This window comes from Thalassophryne amazonica, chromosome 16, assembly GCF_902500255.1.
Source record: "Thalassophryne amazonica chromosome 16, fThaAma1.1, whole genome shotgun sequence".
Lineage (NCBI taxonomy): Eukaryota > Metazoa > Chordata > Actinopteri > Batrachoidiformes > Batrachoididae > Thalassophryne > Thalassophryne amazonica.
Genome location: NC_047118.1, coordinates 35,361,815 through 35,376,232, shown reverse-complemented (window position 1 = coordinate 35,376,232; position 14,418 = coordinate 35,361,815). Strand labels below are relative to the sequence as shown.

The 14,418-nt window shown below is 41.6% G+C and overlaps 1 protein-coding gene across 2 annotated transcripts in view; it reads left to right on the top strand.

Moving 5' to 3' along the window:
• Positions 1-708: 708 nt before the first annotated feature.
• LOC117527637 (myosin-9-like) overlaps positions 709-14,418 on the top strand; it is a 74,461-nt gene continuing 60,751 nt past the window's right edge. For both annotated transcript variants that reach the window (XM_034190069.1, XM_034190068.1), the window contains exon 1: positions 709-922. The gene's annotated coding sequence lies outside the window, so the exon portion shown is untranslated. The remainder of the gene's footprint in view (positions 923-14,418) is intronic.

Sequence of the window (14,418 nt, the reverse complement as noted above, 5' to 3'; positions counted from 1 at the left end):
TTCATTTCTGAGACCTGACAGCATAAGATGTGCTCAGAGTGGCATGGCTGCAGTGATTTGTATGTTTTTCATAATATTAAATTATACACCATTATGTTATTTGATTCCATGTATTCAAGTTGTTTTCTAAAAAAAAAAAAAGAGGCCATAATCAAACCTGAGGAGGTGGTGCCCCTCTTGCGCCTCCCTTCCACAGCCTATGTTGTTTTATTGTCTGTATTATCCAATGTTTTGTTTTCTCTCACACTTAGAAATTACTGCATTGTTATGTGTCCAATGAAACTGCTTATTGTAACACATATTATTAATGTTGCGGGTATGTCTTTGTGACGTCTGGTATGTTTTCAGAGCAGAGGTCGACTAGAGAAGATCCTGTTGACACATCAGGAAAAACCTGGATGTAGCAGTCCGTCCTGAGGCTGGCTGGTACTTATATGGTCATAGAATGCACATACCTCTGTCATTAAACAGCCTTATCTCGACTCCTCCTCTCTTTTAACTTTTGATATCCCCCCACCCCCCGGTATTTTACAGCTGCCCTGTGGCTGTCACTCATTCAGTCGGACACGCCTTAAGCCTAATATGATTGGCTTAAAGTGTGTCTCATCGACTTCATTGCCTGCATGACACTGAAAATAGGCGGAACTCTCCGACGTGGAGCCCGCCTCGTTCTGGACCGCACCCCGACTCCCGGCTGACGACACGAACCAATCAGCGTCAAGCGGAGGGAGGAGAAAAGAAGAAGAAGAAGAAGAAGAAGAAAAAAAACCGTCTGAAGCCGCGGTGAAAGAGAGGGAGGAAGCGAGTCCTCTAGTTCTGTCTGAACTCTCTGCAAGCTGCTGTCGGCTGGGGAAGAAAATAAGTCAGACAAAAAGATTGCTGTTGACCATCTTCCGAAAGGCGTTCTGCACTTAAAAAGCAGGTAGAGTTCTTAATTTATATTTTAACCATTCATGTTTTCTTGTGTTCTCTTTGGTGACTCATTCATTGTGTTTTGGCTCGTGCTGTTAGCAAGTGCACTCAACCAGGAAGCGCGGTAGGTAGCTAGTTAACCGCTTCAACTCCAGCGGGACCTTTTATCAACTTATTAGACTAGGTTCCCCCTCCCCCTTTCTTACTTTTCCCGGACCTGAACATGTCTGTTCATGTTCACACACGCATGTGATAGTTTGAGTTTTTCAACGATAGTGCGGCAGCTCGCGAGAAGCTAAACGTCAGAACATTAGAGCCAGCGGGAAGTAGAGGCCCGTGAGGCGTTTAGGTACAAGAAAACTGTGGAAAAAATGAATTGTCTACATTTGTACCGGTGTGAAGATTATAGTCTGAGGTTTACTGAACTTTTTAGTTTTGAAACTGTCAGAAATGTGAGAAACGTGGTCTGCGTGTGGCCACTGTATGATGTCAGCCCCCCCCGGACCACCTCACCGCACCACCGTCTGTACAGTTTTTTTGTACATTGCTTGAGTAGATGTGACTATTTAAAGTATAGTACAGGTTATCATTAGGGTTTTATGTCTTGATCATAGGCTGCTTCTATTTTACCCCTGCATCTAAAATGTGAATGTTTGTGTAGTGATCATTGCATAGCAGTGTTTGGTTTAAAATCAAAATGGTTATGTTAATGAAGCTCTCTCAATTTTATTTATAAGAAGGGAGGTCCCCTCGTCTCTGTCTACATCTTTGCTTCAATGCGTGAGGCTGAAAGGACATGATGTTTAAATGCTGAACAGTTCACATGATCATTGCTTTGCTCAGTGACACTTCAAGACTCTGTTGCAGTCAGGGTTTATAACCACCACTCTGCTGTATTTGCCTGTATAAATGGTATGAAACTGGGCCTATTTGCCAGGTGGCATTTGGTGTAGGGGTGTGGTCAGGGATTTCCACAGAGATGAGGCAGCTTGCAGTTGTAATTGCAAGACTGCAAAGGATTTGGTTTTTATTCATATAGCTGCAAATTACAGACTCTCTGGGCTTTATATTCTCTACGTATGCCTCTATTCTTTGACCTTAGCATGAGAACAAGTTCACGGGCAGAAATGCTACAGTGACCAATGCATAAAAATACAATATACTCGTAGTTTGTAAACTTTTATTTGTATGAACACTTTTTCATCCTTTTCTAACCCCAGCCTGTCTAATCTGTACTTCAGCAATGAATGTTGAAGAGGTGCCATAAGATAGTCTCTGTGTATATAAGCTGCAGTACTGAGAGAGATTTATTTGAAGATGACAAATATGAACATAGATGATTTTGAGTTTGGGTCCACTAACGAGCAGCACTCTCCTGCCTACATGCTGCTTAGTGCAGCTGCAGTATTTAAACGCCTTGCTCAAGGGCATCTGTGAGATTTAATCAGGGTAAGAAAAGTGCTGTTCTTCCACCTTCCCCCACCCTGGTCCAGGAAATGGGTTATGCACAATCTTGCATTTTTAAGTGGGTTTCATAGTTATGCTCTCATTGATCTACAACTAATAAGATATGTGATCATATTTTGTGGAAAAGTTGGACTGGTGCACCCGCAGAACCAGGCTGGTTTCTTTCTAAAGAAAACAAATATTATCAGATACGCATCTTGAGATTTTCTATCATTTAGCAAATGTTCATTATTCGTGCATGCCTTTCCCAGACATAGTTTAGATTACTGCAGATGTTTTTTCTGACGTAAAATGTCTTCCTTTCTTATCAGGAGTGGATAAAGTACTGTGCTCTATTTGTGGTCTTTGTTTGCTCCAATTAGAAGGCACATTATTGTTTGTGGAGAGGAGACGCAAACAATTTGTGATATGATTGTACGTGCCTTTCTGATTTTGTGTATAGTAGTCTGTTTGCTTCAGTATTTGAAAAGCCCATTTGGTGTACATTTTGCATTGTACCTCAGTCACTCATTTTTCTGTTATGGATTTACCTACACCACCAAAATTGGATGGAGGTTCCAATTTTATGCCTGTTTGTCTACCATCCAGTCATCAGTCGGAAACCAAGAGCCAAAAAGCAATGACAAATTCTGCACAGCAGACGACCAATGTTCTGTGAAAATTATCTGAAAAAGAATTCAGAAACCGAAAAAGTTGAAAACAAAAACCTGACAACACACAAAAAAACACTGATTCAAGTGCATGAAATAAATAGACTCCTGTCATTTGGTCGCATCTAATTTAGCTTATGAAAAGCCACTTCTAGCAGGACTTTGACCTTTTAAATTTTGTGGAATTTGAAACTAGAGTTGGAGGTTTGCGCTCTACGAGCACGGTGCTTTAGTTGTAAAGCTGCGTTCACACCGGGCGCGACGTGAGCAACTGCAGCCACAGGTTGCCATGTAATCCCTATGTAAGGACGTGTTTTGGCGCCAAACCGCGCAGCGCGACGTGATGGACGCGAGTGAAGCAATTTTTGAGCGTTTGTGGCGTGATATTGCGTCACGTCGCGTTGCCCTCCTCCCCAAGTTCAAAAATCTGAACTTTTTCGTCTTGTCGCGCCGCGATGACCAATCAGGGACTGAATAAGTAGTGACGTGGAGATGTCTGGAGTTTGACTGAAGATGTGAACATGTCCTGTATCTGGTAGCAGCCTGTGAGCAGAACTTATGTCTCTTTTGTCCTTTATTTCACAATCATGACAGAGTTTTTGATGCGAACAGCAGCACCACAGCAGCGGAGAGCGGAGTTTCTTTTTATTTTTATTTTACGTGCGCGCGCGCAAATCGTCTTGGAGATTATTTTACTTAACTACACAGCTGTATAATAAAGCAAATGGTGACTGGTTTCTAAACACAATTATGACAGTTTTTGGAGCAAGCAGCAGCCCTACTTGCAGCAGCGGGAGCGGAGCTTTTTCCTTTTCTCTTTTTTTTTTTTTTTTTTTTTTTTTTTTTTTTTTTTTACATGCGCGCGAGCGAATCGTCTGTATAGAATATTTTATTAATTAACTACACAGATGTATAATAAAACAAATGGTGACTGGTTTCTAAACACAATTATGACAGTTTTTTTGGGAAGAGCCAGCTGCAGCAAGCAGCAGAGTTTTTTATTTTTATTTTTTTTTTTTTTATTGTTTACATGTGCGCGCGCGAACGGGACAGTTGATCCTCAAACTGGGTCCCGCAGAGGTGGAAGGACCGCTGAAAGCGGCCGTCACCCAGACACAGCTCCTGCAGCAAATGATACTCTCTGTATTGGTTGCTTTCCACAGCAACTCGCTCCATGTGAGCAAGGTCTGTCATGTTAGCTTGACTGACAACTGGAGCCGGCGAGCGGAATGGAAGCTCCTCCTATTTGATGACGCACTGGGGCGAATTTTCGCAGCGAAAGTCCACCCAAGCAGAGCGACACACCGGGCGAAGGAGGCGCGTCCGTCGCCTGCCAACCCACGCGCATTTGTAGCGACCGATCGCGCCCGGTGTGAACGCGGCTTAAGTGTCAGTGGTTTTGTTGGCAGTAAGATCAGTACATTTTAGTACTTTCAGGTAACCAAAACCATGTACTTCTAACCAGCTTAGGTTGTCAGCAAGGAAACTTTAATTGTTAGACTGGTACACTTTTTGATCTTTGGATGTAGATATGATACACTCGTGTAACTGAATGCCAAGTATGCATGCTAGTTTAAAGTGACGTAATGTGTGCATGCCTCTTGAACAGCTTTGTTTTGTGTTGGTGTGTCACAATAACGCACCCTTTCATAGATAATTGTTGAAACTGTAGTAAATATTTAATATTAAAGGGGTACATTTGATGACAGTGTTCTCATATCCTGTTATTGTGGTAGTTAAGAGCTCCTGTAGCATATTGTGAAATAGCATCTTTAGAAGCCAGTTTGTCTGACTGATGTTGTTGTTGAACCCCCTGCAGAGATCATTACATTCCATCGTTCATGGGTCAGCAGTGTCCATAAGGTAGGCCTCCCGGAAAAAGCGTGGACTCCAAAATGCACAAAATTGGACACAGATGCCATAAAATATGAAAAAGGCCATTGTGTGTGTGTGAAGCTTAATGAGATCTTCAAAATAATAGTCTGAAGGAACATGCAAACAGGTTTGTTTTTTTTTTGTTTTTTTTAAGCTGAATTGAAGGATGATTGTCCTGGGTGAAGGTTTGAGGGACCTTGACACTTAAATGAATTTGATCCCCGCACTGGCAGGCAAGATTGTGTGCCAATGAGTAAACTTGTCGTAAATTGTAAAGTGTGCGTGGCTGAGTGCCAGTGTGCAAAGAAAATGTTAAATTTCTGGCACACACAAATTGTATGCCACTTGTGTGAACTAGTTGTGAACACTGCGCAGTGTATTCAAAAACATTGTGTGTCAATGCACGCAGGGCATCTGAACCTGATAACCTACAGCTGTAGATAATTTTTGTGATTCTGGGAATGACAAGAGAATGCTTTAATCATCTGAGTTCTGAGAGCAAATGCATCATTGGCTACGAAATGATTTGGCATCGGCTTTATTTTATACAGTGGTCCCTTGTTTATCGTGGGAGTTACGTTCTAAAAATAGCCTGCGATAGGTGAAATCCGCGAAGTAGTCAGCGTTATTTTTTACAATTATTATAGATGTTTTAAGGCTGTAAAACCCCTCGCTACACATTTTCTCACTTTTCTCTGTGTAAACACTCTCAAAGTTCAAACCTTAATAGAAAAATAAGACCAGTATTATAGAATGAAACCAAAGATCAAAACCTGTTTTCAGGCCCAAACATTTGTTTGAGAAATAAAAATAGAACGTTTTCCTATAAATAATTATGATGGCTTTTAGAACTAACAAATTTAATTTTAACGATCAACCTACGGGGTTGGACACATAAGAAATTATTAATAGTGACTGACCAGTATTTCACAGTTCCTCTGATCGCGCCTCTTCGTCCTGGCGCCGCTGCGCAGCGTCTTTTTCCATTGAATGTCACCTTGGTGCAGATGTCTTTTTCCGAGTGAAGAACACAGTTATGGGTCATTGTTGGCACTCTTTTTTTTCTTCTGGACGAGAAGATTCTTATAAACACACACACGCAGAACACAATGCACATGCTCTTTTTTTGCTCACTGCCTCCGGTGTTAACGTTGCAGGACAGATGCGGGACCCGCAAAGAATCCAAGTCATTAAAAAGAAACAAAGTTCTCTCAGTGGCCATGGAGCTCTGCGCCTGCGGTTACCGAGACCATGCAGCGCTGCTGAATTCTATCCTTGTGGGCTGCTGGAGCGCTTTGCACCAAAACAGTGAGCGTAGTCTCTGGACCGGTTGCCAGATTTTGGCTGCAGCACAGCAGACAGTGGGGCGGTGTGAGTGGCCCGCTGCAGCGCTTAGCATCGGAGGCAGTGAGAGCAATTGCAGTGATGCCGACCGGCCTGCCTGATGAGGACGCAGAACACAATGCGCTGTTAAAAAAAAAAAAAAAAAGCATGCAAAATGACACTAAAAAAATCTGCAAAACTGCGAGGACGCGAAAAGTGAACCGCGATATAGCGAGGGACCACATATAGCGTGATGTCAAGCAGGACACATTGGTGCAATGAATTGTGCGGCAGTGCTGGGATCATATTCATGCAAGTGTCAAGGAGGCTTTACAGTAACCTTATTTTTCTTGTAAATCAAAATGGGACTTGTAGAGGGTAACATGACACTGTTTTGTACATTCAGTCTCAAAATGGTGTTGTGAAATGTCAAGGTTTGTTTTTAAAATGACATTCTCTGTTGTATGCAACCTTCTAAATGATCCAGTAGCCAACTCGTATTACCAGTAATAGGTTGAAAAGAGATGGGCATGTATGGGCTAATCTTTTCTTGAAATTATCCTTGCAACAAACCATTAAGTGTTCATTACAAAGAGTAATGAAGACTTAATTATTAAGAATATTCAGACATTGGAATTAGAATTGGGGGACTTAAAATCTTTTTACAGCAACAACATAGAATGGTCTTGCAGGCCTGAACAAAATTGCACTAAAATAAACAAAGGGACTTGTAAAAAGTTGACATACCAGCTTGTTTATGTTCTCTTTCATTCGGCTTAACTCCAAAGTATTTCCATGTTGTCAGCTGTGGATTGCCATTTCAAAACCATCTTCAAGTGGGCTTTATATTTTCCAAACTTTGGTATTATGCAGTTGTTGCCGAACACTTACTGGCTGCAAATAATGCGTTTGTCTTCACTTAACCTGCTTCACTGTCAAATATGTGTGATGGAGCTGTCTGGGCCCTGCCCATTGTCAAAATCTGACACAGAGCAGAGGCAAAATCATAGCCAAAAATGAGTGTATGTGTAATTAAAAAGAAACATTAGCGCCCCTCCACTCTTTATTTTTAATGCTCGTCGTCTGTGATATCACTATGTAAATACAACAAGCAAAGTTGAGAAGAGAAGTAGTGGCAGTCATGTTCATACAGTGGTGAGATTTGCCAGTGTCATAATTAAGACAAGTCTACTTTTGTCCAAAACCCACAGATTTACATGTTAATGCTATGAAACAAAAGCCATGAATTGTTATTGTAGAAGCTGAAGGCACAGAATTTTAGTATTTTTGCTTCATAACTGATAATCTTATTAAAAGGAATGCCACATAAGCTGTTTTAAAATGTGAAATATCTTTATGTACACACCACAACAAGAACTTGCCTGCTCTATCGCAGTATTTTTGTAGGTTAGTATTTAAATGGGTGTGTGTATGCGCACCTGCATGTGTGGAATTAGTTTTAGAAAGCAAAAAGACTACTTTTTGGATTACTTAGATTCTTAATTACCCATTGTATTTTCTAATGTTGTTGGTCATAAAGAAGTAGAATAATCACTTCTCAGAGTTGTTTATCTATAGAACTGTGTTGCATTGACCTGTGATCAGAAATGTTCCAAGTGATATATGTTAGCAGCTTGGTGTGAAAGTGTTCACAATATTTATCGTAACTTCTAACTGCACACGTTCTGTGCTGAACACCTGACTGGATCTGTTATAACAAAGTGTTTAAAAAAAAAGAAGTTTTTTTTAAGTGCATCTTGTAGTAGCTCCAGCTGTATTTGGCTAGACACATGAATGGCGTGTATATCCATATTTTGGTGCATTGTGACAAAATATGAAGAGACTTGACTGGAGGTGATAAACTGAGACATTTGCAGTACATTTAATGTAAGATGTTTGCATGCATAAAAGCTGTGTATGTATCTGGGATAGGACTGACACATTGGTTCTGGTTGCCATTTTGATGTACCACAGGGTGCAAGTAAATGTCAGTCACAATTTTTGTTAAAGTTGTGAATAACTTTAACATGCCCAAGTGGTTCAGGATTGGATCTTGTAATGCTGCAATTTTAATGACAAATGCCATTTAGGGGGTGGGGATATATATGTGTATGTGTGTATTCTTTAAGTCTTGTGACAAGTGTAAATGTATATTAAGCACAAATGTATTTCTTTATGTATCAGAAGTCCAATGTATCTTATCAAGTTTTCAGAAACTATACCCAGCTCTGTTAAAGAGACAAACTCTGGGGGGAGACACTTACCATTTTTCATGTTTATAGAAGTCTGCAACAGCCAGTGGAGGAGGGGAAACTTGTGCATTATAAAGCAGGGCATCGAACCAGAATCTCCCCCCCCCCCCCCCCAAAAAAAAAAACTGATTTATTCCAAACAAACAGTATTCTTACGTTATGGGTTAGATCCAAAAATGGACATTCCCAAACCGATTAAAACAAAAAATGTTCCAGGAACCAGTTAATAACATTCCATGTCAGCTGTGGGACCGTGAAGATGCTGCTTATGCCAGACCTGTATGTGGTGTTATAATGCTTTCATGAAAACCGAAGAAAAACACAATACAGCGTGATGTAGCTGGCAGCAGAAGCTAGACCTTTCCAAAGTCAGACACTGAATAAAATAAAGCCTTTTAAGAGAAAGAGGGTCTGTACTCCTCACCTAAAATTGACTTATTGCATAAAGCCAAGCAGTATTTTTTTTTTTTTTTTTTTTTTTTAATTTTTAAAAGACAGTGTTGTATTGCTGTTGGCCTCACAGACAAAGCCTGGGTACCAAAATAATGGACCGAGAGCTAATTCCTGTTGCCCATTTACTGGCTCTAGGGCTAAAACTACAGTCATGCGGCCATTCATACTGTTTTAAAATATTAAAACTATTCACATGTACTGAGTAAATATAAAATCTTAATCTGTCCTGTTGCGTCATTTCAGTCTGATTCATCTTAAAAGATGAATCAGACTGAAATGACGCAACAGGACAGATATAGCCCGAGGTCCTGTACCTCAGGCTATACAGGACCATATAGCCTGTCCTCTTTTGGAAGGCTAATTCCTTAGTATGAGGAAGGGGGGATGCAGCATTTTTAAAGAAGTCCCTCTGTTTGTTTACTCTAGCTGTGTTTCTCAGCCTGAACCAGAGAACTCTAGTGCTTTGTCCCATCAACAAGAAAAATGTTATTTTAAAAGTTGAAAGCGTCACATCGCGTCATACAGTCATGCGAGCATTCAGCCATATCTGCTAACATTTTGCTCGCAACTAAAATAAATGTCATTAATGATAATGGGGAAAAAAAGCATAACGCAAATAAAGTCAGTGTGTTTAAAGAAGTCTCTCGATTTGTCTATTCTGGGTGCATTTTGTTGGGTATTTTCTCCTCCAAACATTTTTAAACCTTTAACAAGACAGAGTCAAGAAACACCAGTGAGACAGAAAGTCAAATATTACGCGCGGAGTGCGGCCAGGCTGTACACCAAGGCTACACTAAAGTCTGGCCTGCTTTTCCGCTCTTTTTATTAAGAGACGCCCTCATCACATAAACAAGAAACTTGTCCTAAGGGTGGGGGTAATGACGCAAGACAAGTTTCTTCCCATAACATAAACGCATACGTCAAGTGCAGCTGTAAGGAAGAACACTTCAGGTCAGCACATCTCGTTCGTCTGTTGCAGTTATCAGCTGTTTTGCATCTGCCTGGAACACTAAGCATCACAATCAGTCAAAATTCAACCTTCAGTTCTTTTACTCCCAGTCGTTAGCGGCTACGAAAACAAAGTTATGTTATAACAATAAGTACATCCAGTCCTTCATTCCCAGTTCAGATTGACCCCAGAGTGCTAAAACAAAATTGAATTCTCAGGATTGCATTAAGACAGGTGCAAAACAGCACATCTCCGTTCTCATGAGAAAGAAGACAAAGCTACAAATGTTTAACAGTGATAACATATATATATATATATATATATATATATAAAATCCTTAACATTTCCCACCTGTTTATCACCTGTTAAACGTATAGCAGGCATCACCCAGCTTAGTTAGTTAGTTTATTAACTTAGTTTATTCTGTCCACGTTTTTATTAATTGAACACCACCAACAGATGGAAGATTTGAATCCAGCTGCTATTTGATCAACCAGTTTATACTCGTCAGGCACTCCTCTGGGGACTCCTATTGCGTCAATATATGTTGGATTTCCTACTCCTTTCCAATCTCTTTTTACTCTGTCTGGCTATGCCTTTCTGCCAATCCTCAGGAATAAGAGGCTGCATATGTCGTAACGTCTTCAGGGGTCATGGGTAACAATAATGATATTAATGCACAATAACCTGACACATTTCGTGGCAGTCTATCAAAGATTCTGTTATCACCACACCACCACCATACATCACTCCTACCGACTGGTATAAATGAACCGTTTTTCTGTATTATTCGACTACACCACTTGTCTTATTACTTTTTCAGCTAAAGCTTCATAGGCTAAGAGTGTGTTAACTCATCACGTCAACAGTTCAAGCTTGAACTGGAGTTGTGAGCTTTTCAATATCATCATAATTCTCAGTACAGTCATTACAGTTTTCTCCACTAAGGTCTGACTGTTTCAATGCTTGATATTTTGGCATAGTTTGTTGGAAGGCCAGATTACGCTGTACAAATGTATTTGACACCATTTTCAATAGTAACTGCCAACATGGTCCTGAAGTCAACCAGGACCAGGGATTCCACCGGTTCACGGCTAGGGTGTCTTTATGCATTGCATCACGAAGTTCATTCAGCTCCTCCAATGCGTCCTGCATATCCACTGAATGAATGGAGTCTGGGATGAAAGTACAGCATGTTGTGTTCAGCAGAACACAAACTCCTCCCTGTGAACCAGTAAGCAAGTCTAAAACCATGCGATTTTGCATCACCATGGTACGTAAAGCATCTATTTCAGTGTTTTGAGCTGCTACTATTTTTTTTGTTACATTCATGAACAGACCCAATCAATAATTCAGAGTTTCAATCATTAATGAATTTTTTCCCACTCCTATCCAGGGGAACAATGAATGTGCTATTTTATCTCCTACAGACCACAATTTTTTGGTCCTTTAGTACATCCGAGCCCCACATGTGATTATGTGGTAACACATCTGGGTATATCAATCTCCTCCGTCTGGTGCTGCCATTCTTCTCTGTGGAGGTCTTACCACATATGTATGGTCAGTCACCTGGGTAGGTGCACACACACCACCCCAATTTGGTGGGAGACTCATGTACAGTCTGGAACCATAAAGCCAATAGATGTCATCATACACCGGAGTACCATTTACAGGTGGTAGCAAAACTTACTAACATAAGCACATGATTCATCCGTTCCCCGTGGACAGGAGCCTGTATAATTACATCCCCGTCCAATGTGATGAAGATAAGTACCATCCACATATTATGTTTTGGTTAGGCTTAAATTATTTGATAAAACATAAGTTTGGGTACACAGACGTTTCTTAATTTTACCTACATTTTTATTCCCTGTCCCGTAAAAGCAAATTGGGAATGGCCGTTGTGATGACAATTTAACGTGATGATATTTTTGCGTTTCCCTTCAGTCTAGTCAATGGAGCAGCACTTGGGCACGCTTGTACGTCCTCTGTTGAAATCCCTATCATATAAGTGGTTGCACTGAGGCAAGTGGTGTTACATCTTATCAGATTTGCTGAGAACTGCTGCCCCCGAAATACAGTTTGATTATGCATCCGTATGATAAGACATTCTGTCACCCTAGCAGGGTACGGTTTAGCCGTCAGAGCTGGGTGTGTTGAGGATATAGGTATTTGCGAACAAACATAATAATTAGTAACGTAATTCCATAGCCAATAAATGAACATATCTGTACCACATATTAGTATGGTATATATGAGGGTGTCCATCTGTCTCGTTCACATTATGAATAAACCTCTTCTGATGTTGCTTGCGTTGTTCTCTGGCTCGGTCCACAGTGAGCTGCAATTCTTGGGTCAACCACCAGGCCAGGAATCCGAGGAGCACGAAACACACTAAGATCACAACACAACCGGCTGCCCTACCGGGGTCTGCTGTAGTTCAGTCATGATTGCTAGGATACAGTGTTGTTAACCACCTCACCTAATAGTGCAAGGATCTCCCTGCTTCACTGGCATTGAGACAATCTATTGCTAATTAAATAGACTCCCTTTGTAGCCAGACCTCCCCTTACACTGTGGAGGCCGCCAACACACGCTGTATCTTACAGTGATGTATCCACGTTGATCTCTCCGCTATCTTTACTGCAGTTGGTGTTGTTAACAGCACTCGGTATAGACCTTCCCAACGAGGACTGGACCAGTTCTTCCTCTTAATCACTCTGATGAACACCCAGTCTCCTGGCTAGACTACTGGAAGGCCGTCCTGTGGAAGATCAAAATTATTCGGCAGTAAATGTGTTTAAGTTATCTCTTTCTGTGTTAATGTCTTTTTCATAAAATTTGCTAATGTTTGTTCCTCATCTGCTGTTTTAGTATCCATGTCAAAATTGGTAGACGATATGGTCGTCCATAAAGTATCTCAAATGGTGTTAACCCTGATGGTGTTGGTGTTATTCTCATATACAATTTTACTAGGTCCAACATTCAATCCAGGTTCGTTTTGTCTCTTCTATACATTTCCTTAATCTTATTTTTATTGTGCCCTTTGTCCTTTCCACTAATCCGGCACTGTGTGGATGATAAGCGCAATGAGTTTTGAGATTGACCTGTAGCGCTTCTCCTACGTATTGCACTATTGTATTAACAAAATGCGCTCCATTATCTGAATAGACTGTTTCTGGTATTCCAAATCATGGAATGATGTCTTTGCACAATGCCTTAGCCACTGTAAGTGCATCTGCATGTTTTGTAGGGAACAATTCTACCCATTTTGAGAAGGCATCAATTATGACTAAACAAAATTCCTTCCCTTCATGTTTACTCAGCTGTATATAATCCATATGAATCACTTGAAAGGGATATTGTGGTGTTGGAAATTTACCTCTTTGGGGTCTCAAATTGCCTTGTGAGTTGTGTTTTGCACATGTCATGCATGCTCTACAATGCTGTTTTGCATATGCATCGAACCCATAAAGACAAAAAATAGATTGCAATTGCGATATCATACCCCCTGATGAGACATGCGTCACGCCATGGCTCATAATAGCTGCCCATTTAAACATATTTTTTTTTTGGCAATATGGGTTTCTTTTGTGGTCATATCCGGAGGGGTGTCATATAGGAGAAAAATAGAAAGAGCTGTCAGCTTGAAACGTAGGATGCTGCGCTTTGTCCCGCCAACAAGAACTAAAATAACTTAAGTGATGACAGCAAATGAACCTCACCGGGTAATTGTAAACAAAAACATCCATCCATTTTCTTCCGCTTTATCCGGAGTCGGATCGCAGGGGCAGCAGCTCAAGCAAAGCCGCCCAGACCTCCCGATCCACACACCTCCCCCAGCTCCTCCGGGGGAACCCCAAGGTGTTCCCAAGCCAGCCAAGAGATGTAGTCCCTCCAGCATGTCCTGGGTCTTCCCTGGGCCTCCTCCCAATGGGACGTGCCCGGAACACCTCTCCAGCGAGGCGTCCAGGGGGCATCCGGAAAAGATGCCCGAGCCACCTCAACTGACTCCTTTCGATGTGGAGGAGCAGCGGCTCGACTCCGATCTCCTCACCCTATCTGTAGGGGAGCGCCCAGCCACCCTGCGGAGGAAACTCATCTCGGCCGCTTGTACTCGCGATCTCATTCTTTTGGTCATGAGCCAAATCTCATGACCATAGGTGAGGATCGGAACGTAGATCGATCGGTAAATCGAGAGCTTTGCCCCCCTACTCAGCTCTCTCTTCACCACAGCGACCGCATCACTGCAGATGCTGCACCGATCCGTCTATCGATCTCACGCTCCATCCGTCCCTCACTCGTGAACAAGACCCCGAGATACTTAAACTCCTCCACTTGAAGCAAGGACACTCCGCCGACCTGAAGAGGGCAAAGCACCTTTTTCCAGTCGACAACCATGGCCTCGGATTTGGAGGTGCTGATTTTCATCCCGGACGCTTCACACGTGGCTGCATGCTGAAGGTCCTGATTTGACAAAGCCAACAGAACCACATTGTCTGCAAACAGCAGAGATGAGATTCTGTGGTTCCCAAAC